Source organism: Pleurodeles waltl, chromosome 8, assembly GCF_031143425.1.
Source record: "Pleurodeles waltl isolate 20211129_DDA chromosome 8, aPleWal1.hap1.20221129, whole genome shotgun sequence".
Taxonomy (NCBI): Eukaryota; Metazoa; Chordata; class Amphibia; order Caudata; family Salamandridae; genus Pleurodeles; species Pleurodeles waltl.
In genome coordinates, this window is record NC_090447.1 from 500,794,182 (window position 1) to 500,819,605 (window position 25,424).

At 44.8% G+C, this 25,424-nt stretch overlaps 1 protein-coding gene across 5 annotated transcripts in view; it reads left to right on the top strand.

Moving 5' to 3' along the window:
- The first annotated feature begins 1,850 nt into the window (after positions 1–1,850).
- ST6GAL2 (ST6 beta-galactoside alpha-2,6-sialyltransferase 2) overlaps positions 1,851–25,424 on the top strand; it is a 268,350-nt gene continuing 244,776 nt past the window's right edge. For 2 of the 5 annotated variants that reach the window (XM_069204461.1, XM_069204462.1), the window contains exon 1: positions 1,901–2,123. The gene's annotated coding sequence lies outside the window, so the exon portion shown is untranslated. Of the gene's footprint in view, positions 2,124–25,424 lie in introns of all 5 variants that reach the window. The other 3 variants (XM_069204460.1, XM_069204459.1, XM_069204458.1) reach the window with 2 other exon arrangements.

Genomic DNA, 25,424 nt, shown 5'->3' on the forward strand with positions numbered 1-25,424 from the left:
TTTGCTTCCCAATTTCTCAAAAATGTATTGCTGGGTTAACATCGCACATGAGACAATGATGTTTCTCACTATTCTTGCCCGATCAGAGAAAAATACTGAATGAAAACTCCCTTATGAGAACATGTTTTTATTACACCGATTCACCAGGTGACACAAAGGTAAGGCTAACAGAGAGCAATCCGATTACATGGTTTATGGGCTGAAACTCCTCATTAAAAGTTTTACTACGTATGTTGTCCAACAGTGCTGGTGTGAAGGAATCACATTTTTAGGTAGCTACTGGGGATGCAAGATTGTCCTGTACCTACAGCAATGATTAACCATATGTCTAGACGAGGAACAATGAAGAGGCTTCCGAAATGACTTTAAAAGTAAGCATCACCAAGTAATGCAAAAAGTTCTAGAGGTGACCAAGCCAAGCAAAGCTAGAGGCTGAGTCCGGCATTATGTATAGCTCTTGGTTAGCTCTTGTCCATGTGGCTTGGTGAGACAAAATAGAGATGCGGGGGAGTTTCCCGTGCACAAAACTTTACCACTTCCAAAAATAGTTTTAAGAGACAAAAACAGCTAAAAGAGGAACCGTTGAGCAAATGTTTTTTATGAAGATTCTTTTCTGCTGTGTGTCTATCAACAGCTGAGCTGCTATTTGCAGGATTCTCAATGAAAATTTCGAACTGAAAGCAAAGTTTAGAGAGTATGGGAGTCTTCTGTTTTGCTAATCGTTCTAATAGTTGTCACCGGGACCATCACGCTCTCCCTCTATGTATTTATTGAGCCAGAAGAAGGCAGTGATGTTAACATAACAATAGTCTCCTGCCTAGTCACATGCCTTCCTGTACTGCCAACGTTGTATTATTTTAAGAAATACTTTTTGCCATTATATACATATATTCTATCAGATTGAATTAACCTGTGATACTTATACTCGTAGAACATAGTGTGCTAAAATGGATCATGAGATGAATAGTCACAAAACATCAACCTTTGCTGCTGAAAAGGAGAGAGAATTTATTCTTCTAGTGATGAGTTACACAAGCAGCCAGGAAACCTATGATAAAATTCCAGCTTCCCCACTTGGCTAAATTGTGTGATTCTCTGCAAATCAGTTTACTTCATTGTGCCTCATTTTGACTAATTGTTAGATCTGAGAGCACCTTGAAGGACTACAGTTCTGAGTGCGCTACATAAAAACCTTGCTGGTGCATAGTATACTAAACAATAATTGTGATCTACTTGCAACGAGATTACTGGCCACGAGCATAATACACATTACACGCAATCTTCTCTTGGTTCACTCAAGGCAGTAATGTTAGAGCATGCAGAAGTTCATGTTTGAAAACGAATAATATTAACAAATGTGAAAACAGTGACTTAATGTACGTAAGTGCATAACAAGCATATTTAAAAAAAAATGAAAGTGTGGTATCATATCACTGGGAATGATATTTTCTATGTCCTCTTTACATGTCATAATTTTTTATGGGTCGCCTCTTGCTTTGACTGTTAGAAAACTGCCGTCTAGACCCCTAGCTCCCTTTCCCTTATTGATTTAATGGCTTGCACACGTCTACAAAACTCCAGGTAATGGCAAATCGGTTAACTTACAAAAATAATGTTTGAAGATGGATAGTGATTTCGCAATAGAATATCAAAACATTATTCTTCCAAACTCGAGAGGCTGTACATCACTAAATGCGGCCGTCGAGTATAAGGTGTGTTTTTTGTTTCAGTTTTGGCCTGGCTTGTACGCCCTCTCCCAGGGTATGACTCGATTCACCGGGGCACCCGCTGCTCCACGGAACAATGAGCTGGGGTAAACCGCGCGCGTGCTCTGCGCGTGCATCCCGCGTGCCTTCTTCCGTTTACAATTGAGACAGGGAGAAGGGGCGCGCGCTCTAAGCAGCCCGCGCGCGCCACTCCTGTGCTCGTGCCCTTGCCGGGCGAAGGCAGTGGCAGAGCAGAGGCTCGGAGCCCGAGCAGCATGCCCGTCTCGCGGCGGCGGCAGCACCGCGCAGCGCTCTCCTCAATGGTCAGCGCACAGCCCCCGCAGCAGCCCTGCTGCAGCCCCTGGGCCCCCTCTACACAGTGAGCTTCGTGGGAGCCCCCACACCGACGCCAGCCAGGTAACTGCCGCACTCTGCATTTGGGGGCTGCATGTGCACATGGCAGAGCACGGACAGGGCACTGGGGCTGACACACTCAGTGACCATGTGCTTAGGGGAGAAGTACTTGCTTGTTGTGCCGTGATTTGTGAAGGGCTTGCTGATGTCAGGGCATGAAGTGCCTTCTCTGTTATTTGTGAAGGGCTTGCTGTTGTTAGGGCATGAAGTGCCTTCTCTGCTCTGATCCGCATTCTGTGCGCTGAGGAAAGCCCTGCGCAGACAGGGTCACAAAACTGGCAGGAGAGCAGCCTATGCTTTCTAACAACCAGAACGCTATGCGTGCCCATCCTTCACACGGGGGTTAGCATCCACCCCCCCCTAAATTGTGTGCTCATACGCAGGAGGAAAATAGGGCAGTACCTGACATCCAGGATTAGGGCTTTCACGCACAATTAACCGTGGCATTCCTGCTATATACCAACAGGAGCTAAATACTCGTCTTGCACGTACTCTTTACTAAAACCGTGTATTCTCCTAATACGCCTTTGGTTTTCGTTTCTGAGGCAAGCACGTTTCATTTACTGTACCCTTGTGCACACTCTGCTGCGCCTTGTATGCATACTGTACTGTGCTGTAGTGCACACGCATGCTTCTTTGGTTGCAGTTTAGCACCCTGATGAGCCATGCATCCTTTCTGTACATCACGACTGTGACCCCACTGCTGAAGATTGAATGCTTCCAGTCAGGCAGTTATATACGCACACTCGCGGCTTTGCTTTGCGTACTTCTAGGTACTGTAGTTGGGCAAGCACTACTGAGCCAAACATTCCTCGTACACTGGGTAGATGTGCACACTGCTGAACCATCCATGCTCCGTCTTCATTCCAAGTGTGCCCACACTGCTGAACCTCGAATACCTTCAATCGGGTACACGTGCACACGCGCACACACCCTCTGTCGTGCCTTCCCTACTTCATTTACCAGTTCGTTCTGTACATTCCATAACCGGGCATGCTTATGATACTGTGCAGTTGTGCACACCGTTGATCCATATTTTTCATATACCGACCAGTTGTGTGCAAAAAGCCGCACCCCGACTCGTATAACCAACTGTGTAACACGCCTGATCTAACTACATGCTTCGTTTGCGTTGCATTTGAGCATAGTGTTAGGCCTTAAATGCTTGCTGTGAAAATAATGTTTGCATACTGCAAGCCGTACGTTCTTTTTACACAGTACAATTATACACACACGTGTGCCATACATGCTTTATACAGACTGCCGTGATACATGAGTATAGAGACCGATACGGCGCAGTTGTGCACGTCTGCGCTGTTTGCGTCTTATATAAGGCAGTTGCGCGCACAGACATGATCCGTGCATGCCTTTTACACAGCATGATTGTGTGTGCAGACGCGCGCACCGAGATCGCCTCCCATTCTTCCTACGTGCAGAATATGTGTGATGCATGAATACTGCTGCCTGCATGTGTCGGAACAGTGCAATAGTGCACATTGCTGAGCCATACATCCTTCTGATACATTTGTGCACGCTGATTGCTGAGTATTGCATGCCTCTTAGGGGTTTTTGTAGACTGCTAAGCCATGCATGCCTTAGTGCATGGAAGCTACTGTGCAGTGCATGCCATTTATTCAGTGCTTTCACACAGCAGGCGCAATCCAGGCCAAGGAAGGCAGCGGCGCGTTCATTGATTTGACAAAGACATTCATCCACTCTCAGCGGTGGCTGCAATCGCCTCTGGAGCTTGGAAGTTGCTTTTGTTGCAGTTTATCCGAGAGCGTTGCTCACACCGGGAAACGAGACAGAGTATTGTTTGTTGTGTGCTCCTGGAAAGCGTCAGTGGCTTCCAGGAGCAGATAAATGCTTAGCGCTTTGAATCTTCTCACGAAACCTAGCGTGTGCAATAAATTGATTACAACAAATGAAATTATTTTATTAACCGAAACATCAAAGCAGAGAGCTCCGTTTACATATCCTCACATCCAAAAACACGGTTTCTAAACGCTTTATTGCAGCTCATAAGACTGACATTTTTGTCACTGTCCCCATTTCTGGTCCTCTTATCTTTTTTTTCTTGTCCTTCAACAGCTTGCTACGTCTGGTGTAATCCTGGTGTTTCCCGTTCTCACGCTGTGTTGTTATCTCTTCTTCTCCAGGTGCCCTTTCGCTTCCTTCAGTCTCACGTGTCCTTCCTGACCATTTCCTTATCCGTTTGCCCATCTCCCTCTCTCTACCTACCCCTACCCCTACCCCCCACCCGTGTCTTTGCTGCTGTTCCTCGGTTCCTTCCGGTGACCCCTCACAGCGCTTCCCGCCCATTGAATACAGACTTCAGTAGGTAACTGCCCTCTAGTCAGACTGAGGCTGGAGACGGCGATCTCTGCGCACGGACGTTGTTTTTAGTTAAAACACTGTTCGGTGACCTCTGTCGAGGGGCTGTAAGGGACAAGTGTGATCCTGTCCGTGATGTTTGAATATTAATTTATAGCCCGCTTTTCAGGGCACGCGCATATTGTCTGCGCCTGTGGGCTAAACCACAGCAGAGATCAGAGCTTTCCTGTCTCTCACTGACCCGCTGTGAGTCTTAACGGTCGTCATCCCTGGTCTCTGCCCATGCAACATCGGGCTGCATAGTTATTGAGAACGAAACCTCTTGGACACGGCGCCAAGTTAGGGTCCCATCCTACGTGTTGCTGTAATACTTGGAAATCCTCATTCCCTAACCGGTGTAGCTCGCTGTCATTCCAGTGTTTCATTACTACCTATTTGCCTCAGTGTCAGTGAGGTGTATGCTGGTTTACGTGTGTATGTTTGTGCTCGTGTATTTGAATATTTGTTTGTGGGTGGGAGTTTTTTCTGTTTGCGTTTATGTGTTTGTGCACCATTGTGTGTGGTTAGGAGTCTGTGTTCAAGTTTTGTGTGTGTTAGTAGATCTGTGCGTCTCTTTGCACGTGCATTTCTTTGTGGGCGCACTCTTTTCATTGTTTATCAATGTAGTTAGCCTCTTGCTTAGAAGATAGAAAGCTGCATTTTTTATTTGGTATTCCCCAGGCCTGCCCCTACATCTCTGCAAACGCATAATAAATGACATTAAAAACAGGCAATCATCTTTCTGTGTATTTAGACTCAATTAATAGTATATGTTTTTCAGTGTAAAAACCGTTGTTAAATCATTATTTTTATCACAGATTGCTAATCTCACACTCCCTACTTTCAAACACGAAGCGTAAACCAGGGTAGTAGCTTCATTGATGTAGCAGGTGCAGTGTCACCAGGGCCCAGGGGCCAACTGAACCCTGACTATTGCTGTATTTTACCGTTGAAAGAGTGGCCCGTGTGTTGGGGGAGGGGGGTGCATTTATTTCATTGCACTAGGGCCCATGACGCGTCGGCAGAACCAAGGCTTGCTGGGGAATCGTGGTATTTGCGGGAGGGGTGCTGTGTGAAATAGTAAATACTCTGAATATTGTTCTATTCGTTACACACATCTGCTTTAGCACTGGGAATGATAAGCAGTCCAGTCCGCGGAGGAAAGTTCCATCGAGGAGCGTGGCAGTGCTTAATAGGTCTAAATGTGAACACAGCTAAGGACAGGCGAGGCTGCCGGCGCATCACCGGTTCCTGTGTTCTAGGCCTTGTCATAACGTTTGGACAGCTTTATTAGAAACGGTGATCTCCCGTATGCTCTGCAAGCACATGGATCATTTCACCTTGATATTAAGGCATTAAGGGGCATATTTATACTCTGTTTGCGCCAGAATTGCGTCGTTTTTTTTAACGCAAATCCGACGCAAAGCTAACTCCATATTTATACTTTGGCGTTAGACCCGTCTAGCGCCAAAGATCTTGGAGTTAGCGTCATTTTTTAGCGTGGACACCTACCTTGCGTTAATGATATGCAAGGTAGGCGTTCCCGTCTAAAAAATGACTCCAAGGCATGTGCGCCTTATTTAAACTCCCGTGCAAAAATGGCGCACAGGAGTGGGCGGGTCCAAAAAATGACGTCCAGCCGCTTTTGCGTAATTTTTTAGCGCCTGGTCAGGGCAGGCGTTAAGGGACCTGTGGGCTCGGAAGGAGCCCAGAGGTGCCCTCCCCTGCCCCCAGGGACACCCCCTGCCACCCTTGCCCACCCCAGGAGGACACCCAAGGATGGAGGGACCCATCCCAGGGAACTTAAGGTAAGTTCAGGTAAGTAATTTAAAAAAAAAAAATGGTGGCATAGGGGGGCCTGATTTGTGCCCCCCTACATGCCACTATGCCCAATGACCATGCCCAGGGGACATAAGTCCCCTGGGCATGGCCATTGGGCAAGGGGGCATGACTCCTGTCTTTGCTAAGACAGGAGTCATGTCAATGGAGGGTGGGAGTAAAAAAAAATGGCGCTAATCGGGTTGAGGCAGATTTTTTGCCTGATAGATTGCCCCATTTTTTGACGCCCAAGCTCCATTTTCCCCTACGCCGGTGCTGCCTGGTGTGGGTCATTTTTTTTGACGCACACCAGTCAGCTCCGCCGGCTAACGTCATTCCATAAATAAGGCGCCCGCATGGCGCTTTGGAATGGCGTTAGCCGGCGTTAACATTTTTGACGCACCACTGCGTTGGCGCAGTTATGTGTCAAAAAGTATAAATATGGCCCTAAGAGCCCTGTTCTTCGGCGAAGGTAGGGGGCGCATCCTTAAAGCGCTGCCCCAGGGCACTCTGGAGTGACATCAGCCGCCGTGTAATCCTATTGGCCCTCATTACTAGTGACCTCTCTAATTCCGATGGGGCTGGTAAGAGCAGTTATGTTGACATTGAAAACTGACAACTTTTCTGTGTAAAAGTGTGGGAGAAATGAGGAACTACCAGAAGAATTGGATCATTGTATCACAAAACTTGTGATAGGCGATGATTATCACACCCTGTAAATACTGAACACCTCAGTTGAGTTTTTGCTATCGGATACTATAAATATTACACTCAGTGGTGGCAGACTCCAAACTAAGGTCCTCAGTATGAGAGGCCTCTGAATTCCTACGGGGCCAGACCCCATTTGAATCACACGTTTTTTTCACACAGAGTTTTGAGCCGCTAAAAGCTGCCCAAGAACCTGGGTGGAAGTCCAGCCAAAATGAGGATTTACCACAGGAAATAGACCCAGAATCACCAGTTCCTATGGGAAGTCTTGCTTTCTTAGGCCCTCATTATGAGTGGCCTGCTGAATGGGCTATAATTTTTTTAACCCCCAGCTGCATTTTCCCTCCTCAAAAGATACAAATAACCATGTACAGGTAACTCTGTGGGTATTATCGATACCTGGACAAGATGGGTGGGGCTAACACAGTCCATTACAAGTTGACAGCTGAATGTCCCCAAGAAATTAGCAATTTTCGGGAAAATTATAATTCTGGGACTGATTTCTCTTCTAGTTCCTCATTTCACACGCAGGTTTTGACTGTTCTTAGCAGCAGTTGAAATGTGCAGGTGAAAGTAAACAGAGCCATGATGTTTCCACAGATCTCTCAGTTCCAATCTATGACGATTTCCACCGATCTATCAAATCCGACAGGGGCATTTGAGGCCACTCCTAATGAGGGCCTTAGTGACACTCTGGGTCCAACTTGTAACCCACCGGATTTTCCACACCCCTGTAGTTACCTGTATCCCCGTATCAGTATCTCTGGGGTAGGGAATACCCGGCCTGTTCTGGGGCCCCTCATAGTGAGGACTTTAGTCAACTATCCCAGTTAACCGTGCGTGTAGAAGAGACACCATCACCCAGTTTCGACACAGGTAACCCCCACATTTTTATCAGTTCCGATAAAACATTTTGCATAGTAAATGACAAAATATCATTTTCTGTGTGTATTTTTTTCGACATATTTCATACATTTTCAAGCTTCCGAATGCTTTGTCTATGGCTCTTGGTACATGCCTTCGTAGTGTAGTACACCTTTAACAACCAGCGCTTACTTGCTATTTCCACAAAGTCTCAAATGTGCTAATTCACAAAAGGTATTGAACGTTTCCTAAAAAGCAGTGTCGCTGAATAAACAATCAGGGTAGACCATTCGGAATTTCAAAGGCTTAGAAAACTGCGAAAAAATACTTAAGTGTTTTCTAAACGGAATTGTCCCAGTTTTGAATGTATAAAAGACTTTCGATGCGGCTTTGTGTAGCACTGGTAATGAGACAGACCCACCTTCCGGTGATGTGTGGAACTGCAGCCAAGCCTGGTTTTCCCCACAGTTACATTAGCACACCACGCAAGTATGAATAAGACCTGAAATCCTGCTTTCCATCTGGTTGCATTTTTTTAAAATATTAGCAATTACAACAGCCCTTCGGTTTACAGGCTGATCAACTGATATATTGTGCTTGGTTCGATTAACAGGATTACAGATCTTTGCGACTTTGAGCATGCAACACTATATACCATTCGATTTATTAACAATCCAAAAAAAGCTTGATCGGTGTCTTTGTAGGCATTGGCTACACGCGCACTTAACTTTCAATAATACATGATTATTCATGTTTTTATACAATGCTTTCGCTTAGCTTAATGTGCTATTCGAAGCCACTGAGGTATCTTTCCCAACATATTCCCAACATAAAAATATGCTGTGTATGGACTACTGGCACAGATTCAGATTGTGAGTGGATCGGAAAAAGTGAGCAGAGAACTGGTTCTAAATTTCAAATCGACTCATAATCACTTGCGGTATTGGAGGGTGCGGGGGGGGGACTAGTACAGGCAGTGTAGATATGCTCTAGAACCCTCCAAGGAAAAAAAATCAATATTAAATGTTAAATGATTTTCGAAACAGTCCATGTCTCTTCTCATCGTGGATCTTCGGTGCTTCTGCTCAAACCTGGCTTAATTCAGGATTTGATTTTGGCTAAACAGCTAGTTTTTTATAGGTTCCAAAAGAGGCACATTTCTTCCACTGTTGTTCTGCACATTTGTAAGGACAAGGAAGATTCAGTGCTTGTTCTGCTGGCACCTGGCATTGAGCAGAATCATTTATAGGGGCTTGTGACCAGCCAAAATACTCTCTTTTCGCACTTTTTTAAATTCAGTGTAATGCACATGTTACAAAAATGTAATCAAAAAGGTGATGGGCGACATGCTTGAACCAATCCCAGCCACTGGTAATTACTTGGGGGTGCACCCTAGTCAATTTTTTTCCCCACAATGCCACCTTATATTAGATCCCGCCTTCCACAAATTAACCTTCAATCAATCAATCAAAGAAATTTGTAGAGCGCGCTACTCACCCGCGAGGGTCTCAAGGCGCTGGGGGGGGGGAACAGGGGGGGAGCAGGGAGGGTCACTGGTCGAACAGCCATGTCTTGAGGTTCCTTCTGAAGATCAGTAGGTCTTTGGTTTTGTGAAGGTCGGTGAGGAGGGAGTTCCAGGTTTTGGGGGTGAGGTAGGAGAAAGACCTGCCTCCTGTGGTGGTGCACTGGATGCGGGGGACTGTGGCTAGGGCGAGGTCGGCTGATCGGAGGTTGCGTGTGGGAGTGTGAAAGTTTACTCTTTCATTGAGGTAGGTTGGGCCGGTGTTGTGGACGGATTTGTGTGCATGGATGAGGATCTTGAATGTTATTCTCTTGTCTATGGGGAGCCAGTGAAGGGATTTGAGGTGTGGTGAGATTCGTTCATGGCGGGGGAGGCCAAGGACGAGGCACACAGCTGTGTTCTGGATTCTTTGGAGTTTGCGTTTGAGTTTGAGTGTGGTGCCGGCGTAGAGGGCGTTGCCGTAGTCCAATCTGCTGCTGATGAGTGCGTGGGTGACTGTCTTTCTGGTTTCTGGGGGGATCCATTTGAAGGATTTGTTTAGAGTGCGGAGTGTGTGGAAGCAGGAGGAGGTTAGAGCATTGATTTGCTGTGTCATGGAGAGGGAGGGGTCGAGGATGATGCCGAGGTTGCGTGCATGGGTTGCGGAGGTGGGTGCGGGGCCTAGGGCGGTGGGCCACCAGGAGTCGTCCCATGTGGTTTTGTTGGGGCCAAAGATGGTGATTTTGGTTTTGTTTGAGTTGAGCTTGAGGTGGTCATCCAGTTGGCAGTGTCTAGGAGAGCGGCGTGTAGGTTGGTTTTGGCGGTGGTGGGGTTGCGGGTGAGGGAGAGGATGAGTTGGGTGTCATCTGCATAGGAGAGGATAGTGATTCCGTGTGCTCGGAGAATGTTGGCTAGGGGGATCATGTAGATGTTGAAGGGTGTGGGGCTGAGGGAGGACCCTTGGGGGACTCCCCAGGTGATCTTGGTAGTGTTGGGGTGGAAGGGGAGAAGGCGGACTCTCTGGGTTCGGTCGGTGATGAAAGAGGTGAGCCAGTCTAGGGCTTTGTGGCAGATTCCTATGTTGTGGAGGCGTGTGCGGAGTGTGTGGTGGCAGACGGTGTCAAAAGCTGCAGAGAGGTCTAGGAGGATGAGTGCGACGGTCTCGCCTTTGTCGACTTTGGTCCTGATGTCCCCAGTGCATGCGATGAGGGCGATTTCTGTGCTGTGGTTCTTGCGGAACCCAGATTGAGAGGGGTTAACGGTGTTGGTTGCTTTGAGGAAGTGGGATAGGCAGGTGTTGACTAATTTCTCTGCAACCTTGGCGGGGAAAAGGAGGAGGGAGATGGGCGGTAGTTGGAGAGGATCTCCGGGTCGCCTTTTTTTTTTTTTAGGAGAGTGGTAATTTCTGCATGCTTCCAGGAGTCTGGGTAGGTGGCGGAGTCAAAAGAGGAGTTGATTATGTTGTAGAGTATGGGGGCGATGGTAGGGCTAGCTTTGTTGTAGATGCGGTGTGTACAGGGGTCGGAGGGGGAACCGGAGTGGATAGAGTTCATGTTTTTTTCGGTTTCTTCGTGTGTGGTAGGGGTCCATGTGGATAGTGTGGTGGGGGGGTCTAGAGTGGGGGTTGAGTTGGGTGAGTGAGGGGTATGTGTGGTGGGTGTGTGTGATATGAAGCTGTTGTGGATGTCCAGGATTTTGTGGAGGAAGTGGTTGGAAAGGGCATCACATAGGGGCTGTGTGTGTGAGGTCTATGTTGCTGGCTTTGGGTTTGGCAAGTTCATTGATGATGGTGAAGAGTTCTTTGCTGTTTTGAGAGTTGTTGTCAAGGCGTGTCCTGTAGTGATCTCTTTTGGCGGTGCGTATGAGTTGGTGATGGGTGCGAATGGTGGTTTTGAGGGTGGAGAAGTTGGTTGAGGAGGGTTCTAGTCTCCATATTTTCTCAGCTTGGCGGCATTTGCGCTTGGAGTTCAGGGGTGAACCATGGGGCGTTCTTGATGTTGCGGGTGGTGATGTGCTTTCTGATCGGGGCTAGTGTGTCTGGGCAGGTAGTGATCCATTTGGAGAAGTTGTGTGCTCCTGTGTTGGGGTCGTTGGTGTGGGGGGGTTATGGGTCAGTTGGGAGTTTAGTTGATCTGTGGGGATCTTGTCCCACATGCGGTAGGGTGTGGTGTGTTGATGGTAGTGTGTGGGGGGTTTGGTGAAGGAGAAGTGGACGCAGCGGTGGTCAGTCCAGAGGGGTTCGTGGTGTGGGTGTAGGCTATGTGTTGGCTTGAGGTGAAAATTGCGTCCAGCGTGTGTCCTGCTGAGTGGGTGGGTGCGGTGACCAGTTGTTTGAGTCCGAGGTTGTTGAGGTTGTCTATGAGGGAGGTAGTGTTGTGGTCTTTTGGGTTTTCTAGGTGAAAGTTGAAATCACAGAGGATGATGTAGTCTGTGGAGGTGAGGGCGTACGGGCTGATGCTGTCGGCGATGGTGTCGCAGAAGGCGGGCGTGGTCCGGGTGGTCTGTAGATTAGTGTACCTCTGAGGATGGAGTTGTTGTTGATGTGGATCAGGAAGTGCATGTGTTCAGTGTTGCCGATTGTGTCTTGGGAGCTGGTGGTGACTTTGATGGTGTCTCTGTGTAGGATGGCGATGCCACCGCCTGGCCTGTTGAGGCGGTCTTTGTGTTGGAGTTGATGCTGCTCTAATAAGAACTGCCTTGCCCAAACTGTCAAGCCAGGCCCTCTTAGACCCAGAACATAGGTAACCACAAGACTGATTTTGTCCTAGTTTTGGCTCTTCCGTGGGATGCCGATGCAGCTTGGTTCTAGTGGCAAAGTGAGCACAGGACCCATTTCTGGGCATACCCGCTGCACATAAGGCATCATACTGAAGTAAACAAACAAGTGATGGGTGGGATGCTTAAATTAATCTCTTCCACTGTCAATTACTGAGTGCCACTTCCCAGTCCATATTTTTTTGCCCTCAATGCCACCTCAGATAAGCCCCATCCTTACCCAAATCAGCTTCAATCCTGCTCCAGTAGGAACAGTCCAGCCCGGACTGCCAGGTCCTCTCTGAACTGGAACATAAGCACCCCAAGACCAGTTTCATCCTAGTTGGGACTCCTCAATCAGGTGCAACTTGGCTCCAATATCAAAATCAACACGAGAACTATGGCAGGTCATATTCTTTGCACTTAAGGCATCGCAGTAAAGTAAACAAAAAGTGATAGGTGGGATGCTTGAGTTAATCTTAAACACGGGTAATTACATGGAGCACACTCTAACCCATTGTTTCCTTGCCCACAATGCTGCCTCAGATTAGACCCATCCACATGCAATTTAGCTGTGATCCTGTAGAAAAAGTCCTGCCCGAACTGCCATTCCAGGCCCTCATCAAACCAGAACACAAGTAGCCCAATACAGGTTTCGCCCTGGCTCACCCATCACACTTATGGTGTCACACTGAATTAAATAGGAACGTGAAGAGTGGGATGCTTGAATTAATCTCAGCCACTGGTAATTATTCGGAACCGCTTCAATCCATCTTTTTTGTCCAGAGTGCCACCTCACTCTCAAAGATGGATTATTGTGTTTTTTTGTACCTGGGTATTTAGGCATACTTCCTAACAAAACTTCAGAGTACAGAATGCTAGAACTCTCCTTGTTTTCCATCTTTTAAATTTTGAGACATTTTCTGAAACACCAAAAGTCCTGCACTGCCTGCGAATGGAGCAGCGATGCCAATTTAAATGCATTTGCCTAATGCCTAAAGCCTTTTATAATTCTGCTCAGTCTTTCCTTACCCCCTTTAATCCTCCCTATATTACTTTAATAGCTCTTAACTTTGAGTCTCTGTTTCTTTGGTTGCCTCTGACGGTTAATATGTCCTGTCAGGATGGTGCTCTTAGATGTTCTGGGCCCCAAACTTAAAAGCAATCATGGGTTCAATTCAATGGATTGATTCCTCCATATTCCTTTGAAAGTCTCTGAAGACATTTCTATTCTGGCAGACTATTGTTTTTTTCATATTGGTCCTCCCTTGATTTCGTCTTCTGTTCTTAGCGCCAAGTAACCAGTATATATTACTACTGTATAAATAATCGAATCAAAACATATTGTAACATCATCATGCAAAGCAAATCTAGCTGTCCTGGGAAGGAGCTCCTCCATGTTCTATCGCAGGATGTGTGGAGTAAGGCCTCAGTTTCTGCGTGCCCTCACTATCAGCACACTATGGCCCGTATTTATACTTTGTGACGCACAACTGCGCCAACGCAGTTGTGCATCAAAAATGTTAACGCCGGCTAACGCCATTCCAAAGCGCCATGCGGGCACCTTATTTATGAAATGACGTTAGCCGGCGGAGCTGACTGGTGTGCGTCAAAAAAAAATGACCCACACCAGGCAGCGCCGGCATAGGGGAAAATGGACCTTGGGCGTCAAAAAATGGGGCAAGTCAGTCTGAGGCAAAAAATCTGCCTCAACTCGATTAGCGCCATTTTTTTTTACTCCCACCCTCCATTGACATGACTCCTGTCTTAGCAAAGACAGGAGTCATGCCCCCTTGCCCAATGGCCATGCCCAGGGGACTTATGTCCCCTGGGCATGGTCATTGGGCATAGTGGCATGTAGGGGGGCACAAATCAGGCCTCCCTATGCTACAAAAAAATAAAAATAAAAATACTTACCTGAACTTACCTTCAGTTCCCTGGGATGGGTCCCTCCATCCTTGGGTGTCCTCCTGGGGTGGGCAAGGGTGGCAGGGGGTGTCCCTGGGGGCAGGGGAGGGCACCTCTGGGCTCCTTCCGAGCCCACAGGTCCCTTAATGCCTGCCCTGACAAGGCGCTAAAAAATGACGCAAAAGCGGCTGGACGTCATTTTTTTTGACCTGCCCACTCCCGTGCGCCATTTTTGCACGGGAGTTTAAATAAGGCGCACATGCCTTGGAGTCATTTTTTAGACGGGAACGCCTACCTTCCATATCATTAACGCAAGGTAGGTGTCCACGCTAAAAAATGACGCTAACTCCAAGATCTTTGGTGCTAGACGGGTCTAACGCCAAAGTATAAATATGGAGTTAGCTTTGCGTCGGATTTGCGTAAAAAAAAATGACGCAATTCCGGCGCAAACAGAGTATAAATATGCCCCTATGTTGCTGCATGCTTCGCAATTTACGATCACTGATTGTGCAACACAATGGCTTCGGACCAGCAGCAGCCCATGTTGAATCGCTCATTCATCTGCAGGCTCCCCATTCCCCAACTTGTATCTGCAAAGTGTAGAGTGCACAACGAAGATAGTGCACAGCTGCCTTTATGAATGGGAACGCCTTTTGCAGATGTGCATTTTGAAATTGTCCAATCAAAGGCCTTTGTTTCATTTGGATCCGTAGTTCTTTGATCTCACTACTGTGCTTGTTTGCTTTCACTCCCCGCTAGGTATGTTGTTTATTTTTGGTGATGTCTTGTTTCCAGAAATAATGGCGGCTACTGCCACACATTGGGTGGTGTTTGGTGACGCTATTAGAAATAACTGCGGCTGCCACCACACCTGGTTACGACGGCTGTTTTAATTTCTCTGTCGATTTTGGTTCTTTTAACGTGGGTGGTTTGCCCGTAAAATTAACCACAGCAGATTTGACAGGGTCTTTCTAGAGGTGTAGTATGACTAGTTAATTCGATGCAACCAAATTGTATTCCATCATGTCATAACATAGACATATTCTGTGTTGATGCATGCAAAACACAGATATTTTTGGAGCTTACACACACACTTTTGCATGCATCAACACAGAATATAACAATGCTTTCCTTAAAGTCCCTTTCTTTTCTTTTCCTAGATAGCCTTGAGAAACCCCCAGGACCGCATGCCAGGACAGGGCGAAACACGTATTGGCTATGTTATGGTGTGTTGGAATGCAATTTGGTTGCATCAAATTAACTAGTCAAACTACAGCTATGTAATGTTATGATGAGATACAACTTTATTTCATCAAATTAACCAATCATACTACAATAAATTGGATTTAGAACACAAACAATTTATCTGAATTTATCGCATAGAATGAAAACAAAACATGCAATAATAACGATTAATGAGAAAACTCAGGAGATCACGCTCAAAAGTCTCTAATATTTATTTGAAATAAGAGGTGTATTTGGCCCTACCCTCAGATGAGTCTCTCAAAGCCTCCACCATAATAAAGCCATAAGATCTAAACGGGTACTAAGTGGAAGGCCAGAGTGTGTTGGACCATACCTGCAAGTTTAGCTTAAAAGTGTTTGTCTGATTGTTTAATGGGCTTTGCCTACAAGTGGATTTAGCTGTTTAAATACTCTGTGAATTACACATCATTGCACTGAAATCGTATGAGAAGGCTTTGTGTTTATTTCAAACCGTTTTTGTCTGCCTGATTAATTATTACTTTGGGTTTGGAACCGTAAGATCAAAGGTACATCTTTACCTAACAGAAGGAGGATGGAAGCACACTGACTCACATCCCAGCTCTCAGTTTGCTCCACTGTTTCTGGGTAAATGCAGTGCATGATAACACTTCAGTAGTAGTCTTTAATTTTTCACTCTTGTTGGTGCAGCCTGTGGTATGTAACTCTAGACTTGCGTTTTTGGATTCACTCCTTCATCAATAGAGAGCAACAAGTCATTTTGGGAGTGCTGGAAATGCTGCCTAAAGTCTTCTCAGGTCTCTGTACCACTCACTGCGATCAGATGCATCAACACGAGCTCATCAGCTCAGTAGCTTAAAAGAGCTTTTTTAAACAGAAGGAGGATGGGGGCACAATGCCTCACATCCTAGCACTCAACTGACCCCAGTGCCTCATGGGCAGTGCATTGCATGATAACACTTACTTTATTTGTAGTCTTTAAGGCCCGTATTTATACTTTTTGACGCTAAACTGCGCTAACGCAGTTTAGCGTCAAAAATTTTTGCGCCGGCTAACGCCATTCTGAAGCACCATGCGGGCGCCGTATTTATTGAATGGCGTTAGCCGGCCCAAGCAGACCGGCGCTGCCTGGTGTGCGTGGAAAAAAACCACGTACACCAGGCAGCGCCGGCGTTGGGAAAAATGGCGCTAGGGCGTCTTAAAAATGGTGCAAGTCAGGTTGACGCAAAAAATCGCCTCCACCCGATTTGCGCCATTTTTAACGACGCCCAGACGCCATTTACATGACTCCTGTCTTAGTAAAGACAGGAGTCATGCCCCCTTGCCCAATGGCCATGCCCAGGGGACTTATGTCCCCTGGGCATGGTCATTGGGCATTGTGGCATGTAGGGGGGCACAAATCAGGCCCCCCTATGCCAAAAAAAAAAAAAAAAAAAAAAAAATTATACTTACCTGAACTTACCTGAATGTCCCTGGGGTGGGTCCCTCCAGCCTTGGGTGTCCTCCTGGGGTGGGCAAGGGTGGCAGGGGGGGTCCCTGGGGGCATGGGAGGGCAGCTGTGGGCTCATTTTGAGCCCACAGGTCCCTTAACACCTGCCCTGACCCAGGCGCTAAAATCCGGCGCAAATGCGGGGTTTTTTGCCCCGCCCACTCCCGGGCGTCATTTTTGCCCGGGAGTATAAATACAACGCATTTGCGTCGCAGTCATTTTTTTAGACGGGAACGCCTACCTTGCATCTCATTAACGCAAGGAAGGCGTTCACGCAAAAAAATGACGCTCTTTACTCATAGTTTGGCGCTAGACGCGTCTAACGCCAAAGTATAAATATGGCGTTAGTTTTGCGCCGAATTTGCGTCGAAAAAAACGACGCAAATTCGGCGCAAACGGAGTATAAATATGCCCCTAAGTTTTTACCATTGTTGGTGTAGCCTGTGCTGTATAACTCTAGTCACGTGGTTCTGGATTCATTTCTCGGTGCACTCAGAACATCTGCCTATGTGATCCAAAGAATGCACTGAATTACCACTTTGCTTTATGCAATTCCCTGTATATTTCGTTAACCTAGTATGCTCTATGAGGAGTACATTTTCTGTTTGATACTGGATCTGTGTTTGGGGTATTTCTTTATGAATCTCTTGACTGGTTGTCCTTTTGTAAAAACAGGGTGTGGAAATGGCAAATTCCCACAATTACCTTTTTTAGTGTATGTGACAAATGCACACACTGCAACATTGACACATCGAGGATGAGACCGAAACGAAATATTTGTGGCACTTAGAAAACTCCATAATAATTAAATACATAAATATGGTGTGTTACAGGTCTGCGTGCTGTGACCAGGGTTGCTCTCAAATTTTTGCCTCTCATCATAAATTCCGCTCACTGTAGACTAGACCTACTGATCAATGATGCATTCACAGGGCTCGGCCCGTAACCCAAAGAAAATGGGACGCCAGATAAAAAATATAGTAAATAGTAGGGATATCTGACTTTAGTGAAATATTTTTGGATGAAGATATGGTTTCTTGAAACTCTTTTCATGAGTTTCAAACCTGTTTTTACATTACAGATGAGTCATTATCTTCAATGTGTACGACTTCTCAAGGAGTTCTAAAAACAAATATTGTCACCCTATACCCCTAACTAACTTGCTGGATGGTCAGTATTATATATGTACAAATTATTTCATGTGTATGTACTTTGAGCACAATAATGATGCATGGCAGGACACGAAACATGCCTAGAAGAAGGACATAAGATGTAAACTAAATTGAAAATGGAGCAAAGTTTGTAGCTCTTAATATAATTAAATATAACACTCATGTCTATACTCAAAGTTTATTAAATAATTAATTTAACACTTCTGACACCAGGCACCTGATTGAAACTACACGCACAGATACTGGGCTAGGTGGGCATTATTTTGACCAGCCATGGACACCAGCATAAACACTAGATGATTGCTGAATCATGCAGCTATTCAGCACGATATTTGAAGCAGAACAACAGCAATTAAAAACTGAATCATTTTCACTCAAAAATATGCCATTCCTATTCTAACCCTTTTGAGATGTGTAGCACGCAAAGACATGATGTAAAAGAGAAAGTATTTTTCAGTTTTGATGATGAGTTATAGATTTTATTATTAGACACCCTGCCATGAGAAGAAAGGCCTAGCAAAGCCTTTTCTAAATTTTATATTTACATTGGGGCTCATTAGCTGGTCTGATGGTCCAAATCATAATCCAGGCTATCTACTTGATTTTATTTTACACTTTAATCTTCCTCTATCTTATATATCTTATATATTACTTATTTCATTATCATGGTCGGACAGTGTTTTAATTAGATGCAACTCCATACTCAACTCTGTATTCATGCTACTAAATCTTGAGTATACAACAGTTAGACCGTGATAGATCACTTTAAACCACAATTACAGACTCTCGTGCTGGGTAGGAATATAGACTACATAGTCTCCAGAATGTTGATATATATTATCAATAATCTGGAATCAATAGTAGAACAAATTTGCAACAAAGTTAATGCTGTCCAAGATGAGATTTCCCCTTTGAAAAACCTAGACAATGCTCCTCTAAAAGGAATGGGCTTGGCCTACTTCTCTTCTGACTTGTCAATGATGAAGTAAAAAGTTACACAAGTCCAACTTAATTGTGCGAAACCTCAGGAGCAGAGGATAATTGCAGATGCAGATCTCATTAGGAAGTGCGTTAGTAGCCCAACCTGGCAGTCACAAAGCCATACTGCTCTGGGCAGATCTTACAAGCACTCAATACAGGAATTCCTTTTTAAGATTTACACAAGGTTTCCTTTCACATTTTCTTTTTCATATTAAATGTCATCTATTCATATGAGAAAACAAAAGTGCGCACTCGGTTTTTCTAGATTTATCTCTGGTGCCACCCGAGACGTTTTTAAATTTTATGCATTCGGTTATGTATTTACAATGCCAACAGAGCTTCTAAGAAGCACACCTTAGACTCGTGTCAAGATATACGGATGCCATGTACCTTTGACCAGCATCCCTGGTAAAGAGGAACATTGATCCTATAGCTGCTGAGATATCATGTTCCATAAGAGTCTGTTAAAAAAAGAGCACCTTGCCCTTCTCTTCCTCCTTCTCCCTCCTTTGCCGCTTTTCTTTCTCTTGTTCTGGCTCAAAGTCAGATGATAAAAGTAAGTCCTAGTGCCTAGCAGAAAGAGTGCCGGTGGGTCCTACAGTAACCACCGGCTTATAATACGCAATGGAGCTATGTATCTACGGTGCCCCTTTAGTAAGCAGTCATTACAATCACAGACATTAAGGGGGTCATTCTGACCCTGGCGGTCATGGACCGCCAGGGCCAACGACCGCGGGAGCACCGCCAACAGGCTGGCGATGCTCCCATGAGCATTCTGACCGCGGCGGTACAGCCGCGGTCAGAAACGGAAAACTGGCGGTGTCCCGCCGGTTTCCCGCTGCCCTGGGGAATCCTCCATGGCGGGGATTCCGACCCCCTTACCGCCAGCCTGGCTCTGGCGGTCTTGACCACCAGAAACTGGCTGGCGGTAACGGGTGTCGCGGGGCCCCTGGGGGCCCACTAAGATTTTCAGTGTCTGCATAGCAGACACTGAAAATCGCGACGGGTGCAACTGTACCCGTCGCACCCTTCCCACTCCGCCGGCTCCATTCGGAGCCGGCTTCCTCGTGGGATGGGGTTTCCCGCTGGGCGGGCGGGCGGCCTTCTGGCGGTCGCCCGCCCGCCCAGCGGGAAACTCAGAATAACCGCGGTGGTCTTTTGACCGCGCAGCGGTATTCTGGCGGTTCCCGTTTGGCTGGCGGCACCCGCCGCCAGCCAAACTCAGAATGACCCCCTAAGTCCTTTATTGTGAATTTCGCAGGCAATGGCAACTCGTCACTAGTTTTGGTACGCACAAAACTTTGGAAAAGTTAGCTAAGTGTGGCAGTCTAACAGTTAGAAAGATGCTATGATTTTTGGCCTATTTGAAAACAATACATTTATTAAACAGATATCCATTTTCATCTTCCTACGGGAAGGAATGTCATGCTTTATCACGTAGAAGACAGAGAACACAGTTCCATATCAAAGAGATCACGTCAGTATAGAAGCTTTTGAGGAGGAAGAATTCTGTAATAGTTTTTCATTTCAATCTTGAGTGCTTTTTCAATAACGTTTTTCTAGCTGTGAACATATATGTTTAAAGCAGAGCAATCAGAAACCACATCTTCTATTTGTTTTAACCCCGCCTTAATTGGTCCAACTTGTGAAATACCTTGACCTACTTTTTGTACCTAAATGTGATGTTTCCTTCCACTCCGTCTGTCCCTGCCTCCGCAGGTATACCAAACTAAGCAGCTGTATTAATAGAAAGGAATCTGCTCATTCATTGAAAGACTATAGTTTGACATTTCGCTCAATACTTCAATAAAGCAATGACATAACATGAAAAGTACTTTTCTTCTAGAGTTGTGTGTCAGAATATCATTTGTAAACATATAGCCTGGCAGTAATGTCCTGACCTAAGCATCTTGTACAAAAATTGTCCTGTTGGGTGTAGATTTTCGAAATGGCAATATTTAAGTAAACAATGTTTAGGGCAAGTTATTTCTGTCAGGCCATATTTTGGCTACAATACTCGCATATCATACCTCCGCTGTATGTATGAAGGCACTGATGCACTAAAGATTGGGTTGCAAAGCAGTCTGTGTTTTGGCGCACCAACTATTTTGAGACATATTCTTTATTTTGCACAGCAACAGATGTAAAGCTCCTTTGTGGGATAAAATGACTATTAGGTACGTTTTGCAGGTTTGAGACCCATTAATATTAATGAGAAGGGATTGTGTTTAAGAATCATACCAAATGAGCTATAAATGCAGGTATGCTCACGAGCGAGGGACAGTAGATTCTCATCTCTACGTAGCCATTCGCAGAATGCCTCATTTTAGGCCTGACAGTAAAGCATTCTCAAGACGTCTTGGTGCCAGTTCTTTCAAATATAGTAAAATGGACTTGTCTCCACTCAGTGGAGTATGATTCAGTCACCTCATGGTGTTGCCTATTTTGTGTATCATTCCGCCTTATAGCAAATGCATTCATCGGAATGCATGCAGGACTATTTTACATTGACAATTACACTAAGTCATCACACTGGTTGTCACATAATTATTTATCTCTTATAAGTATTCTATATAAAGGGGAAACTTATGTTTGCTGCATTTGTCCCAGCATTGACTAAATGAAGTGATCTGCATTTAATGTGGCAAACAACAATTGTTTATATCCTTGTTTGCACTTGGTAGCAAAACAAAGCAAGACCTCTTGGCTTTGCCAATGCTTATTTATATTTTCAGTTCCTGTCCCTTAAAGCAGTAGGCACTGCAATGAAAAAATAAAATAGGCATTCTGTGAATGGCCTTGGGAGGTGTATGCATGCTCCACTGGTACGCTGTTTGCTCCACCCACTGCTGACAACCCACATTCACAAAGTGAAAGCTGGTTCTCGAGGACCTTTGATACCTTGCATTTCAATTCAGAAGAAGGTATGGATGTTTCTTCACCTTCCTTTTAAATAACCTGTGAGTTGCAGCATGACCATAGCGACTCAGATGGGTATTTCATTCTCGCAGTGGGTCTTTAGAACATTGTGGTTTAAACTTTTCTGCTGCAAGACCTGTGGTTTTGAGACATATTGGCTCCTGACAAAGAAGCTTCATGTTTCCTAGCTGTCTTCTTAAATAGCTATAACAAAATAAAATAACATGTAAAAAGAGACAAGCATCACCATACTAATTATTTCACTCACTATACTATGCCTCTCTGGGGCCTCTCTAGCTCTGACAGCTCATTTCTCTCCGATAACTCAGACTAATTAGGCTAATTCCTTGTCTCTCTGTGGTTTGAACTCTCTACGTATCTGACAAACCACTGGCGTCTTCTTGAATGGACTACATCCTGTAGGCAGTTCTTCCCTGACTTTCTCTGATTTTGCCCTGCTTTTCTCATTTCTCCCCTCTCCCCATCTGAGAGCAGCAGCTCTATGAGTTATGACACAGTTGTTAGGCTACCTAGCAATCAAACTGCAATAACACCCTAGTGACTTGAGTCATTAAACAGAAAATTGAATCCAGTCTACTGCTTACACGCCGTAATAAAGTTCACACATCACAGATACGTCCCTGAATGGATGCTAAAAGAGGAGATACATAGAACGTTCTATACAACTGTAATTGTAATCATGTTAAAAAAGAAAGGTAGGCAATATAGTTTTCATCATCAAGTATAATATTACAAAATTTCACCATCCTCACTGTTAATGGGACTCTAATCCTGTATGTGGTTCCCTACTTCAAACTGCTTTTGGAATATCAGGTCAGCGTTATATTTGTGACCTGTTACCTTTACGGAAAATTCTCGATGTACATCCAGGACATCCCCAGTGAAGAAAACTGGTTGTCCGATATTACACCATAATTTAGACAGATTCAAAAAGCTTTTCCAAAGAGCAGTTGTTGCTTATTCCTGCCTTAGAATTGAATTAACCCCGATTATCCCTACCCATTCAAAAAGCATTTTTCTATGAATAGATGTGCTTTCTAAAAAAAATACAAATGTGCTTCATATAACTGTTCTATGTGACTGTGCCATTCTTACTCTTAAAAATAAATAAGTAAATCATGTCTAAACCTAGAATAAAATACAACTATTCACAAAAATGCTTTGTGAATCAGGCCTGGAAATTCAGCTGTAATTCTCTTCTGTATTGGTAAATAATCATAGATCAAGCATTGACAAAGCCAATAGGTCTCAGTTTAATGTATTCGTGCATGTAATATTATTATTGTAAAGCTTGACAGACATGAGGAAGTGTGCAGAAGCGGACAGAGAGACCAGTAGATTTAAAGCAGTCCCTTTATGCTAGTCACTTGAACCCTCGATGTAGACGCTAAAGGATAGACCCAAGCAGTCAGCATTATTGCGTGAAAGATGAATTCTCAGAGGTCTGTAGCAAGATGTGAGAGACCAAGTCTAAAGCCAATGTCTATAAGAGGCTGGACAAAAAGAAGCAATGGTTGAAAGCGGCGAATACACACCTCACTCTGTGTAGGTTGTTACCATTTTTGTGAACGAGGCCCAATTATTTCAATTACTTCTTTACAGATTTACCCAAAAGTTTGTTAGGTGGAATTCCCAAAATTCTGACTAGACCTGCAAGAGCAGTCATGATCCAGACCCGTCTACACTTCCTCTAAGTCTCATCCCCAATGACCAATAAGGTTCCTTTGACATTCCTTACAACAACCTGAACAACAGTCAATGGCAGTATCCCTTTGTGCTTTCCTTTCTTGTCTCAGAGTGACTCATCACTGCTTCTGACAAGTACTTCATGAGGAAAAGATTACCGTGGGTGCAACGTTTTTGGCACTATGCTCAAGGGCAAACAGTATTTTCTGCTAAACCCCCATAGAGACTGAGATATGTTTTGAAAAGGAAACAAACCCACTTGCTCCAGAGCTCGTGATCTAAGGCTCATTCCCGGTGGGCAAAGTAAAGCTTAGATGCTCTTCACTGTATGAAAATTTGTTGTAACTTAAAAAAAACTAACTGAGCTAAACAAATATTGGCAAAACCATTGCGTCTGACTTGCATGTGAAGCAGTGCTTAATTTGTAAATAAAAACGTGCCGACACCCAAAACTCTCCTTTGAAACATGCAGCTGCTGCAAAGAACACTGAAAACTGAGGCAGCGTAATTCTAAAGCCATCTTGGGCCTCTTTAATCCATTTACAGCCACTCCCTGCCCCCTCAGCTCACTCTTGCAGCTTTCTGGTTCGTCCCATAACAACCCTTTTTCATTTATCCCTTCCTCCGTCTTTCCCATATGCATCTTTTGCTCACAGTAAATGCCTGATGCAGAAAAAAAAGTGCCGGCCCTCAAAATAAGTGCTGGTGCCCTCCACGAAACCACCGGCTCAAATTAAGCACTGATTTGAAGTCCTAAGTGAAGTACTTTAAAAAAAATCTCGATGCAGTAAAGAAAGCAAGGTAAACAATCTCTGCTTTCAGCATGCAATGCTCCTATGATATAAATAATGTAATATGTCACGAGGCAGATTACTTTTCAGATATTACATCTTTGCTCATGCATTGCCATGCAGTATAACTCCTTAGGGGTGGAATGATACACCAAACAGCCAGTAGCATGAGGCGGGACGCAAATAAACCTCTCAGCGAAGCCAAATGCCACTCTGTATGTTTTATATGCCTTGCAGACAACTGTGCTGTCCAAAACAGGCCTAGAAAACGAAGTCACAAAGACTTGATGAGTGGGCTGAAGTTTACTGTCAGCACTACAAGTCAGCTTCCCTTGTATGTTGGTTTGCTGCAGGTGGTGCCATGTTCAGTAGTTTGTGATGTACTGCAGTGATTTCACATTCAGGGATGTGACTGACAAAAGGGAGAGATGGAAAATGTTGTCCCTGATTGGCAGCGGTGTCTCCAGGAGAGTTGGAAAACGACAGGGCGATGACTATTACTAATGGTTATGAGAGTTAAAATGTCAATAATCGGTAGGCGAAACAAGATAAATAGGAGATTTTGTATGTAATGATGCATAGCTGCCCTTATTACCTTTTAATTGAAGTTGTATTATTCTACTAAGGGGAACGTGAACCTAAAAGTCAATAATCTGTAGTGTAAACGCAAGGGCGAACGCTAGTTTTGCTAAACATACCTAGCTGCTGCTGTTACATTCTTGTGAGGTTTTATGACTGTCGAACTTGCATTTATATTTCCAAATTACTGTCAGGAAAGCTGGTCCCTTCTCGTATCAAGGCTACAGGTCCCATCAATACCTAACGAACACAATTCGTTTTTTAAAGGTTTACAATCTTCCGATTCTGTTCTGTCATTGGCCACTACATGTCTGAATTCTGTAGAGATAGGTTTGCATCAGTGCAAGTTCGCTTGCCCTGGTAAAGTTGTATCTCTTTTAGTTGAGAAACTAGCAATTGGAAATGCAATGACATTTATTTTATGTTTTCAAAATCTAATTTCTGATTGTGGTTTTTAGTTCACAAAATGTTGATTCATTATTTATGTTGGAGTGACCCTCATGGACAGTGACATTG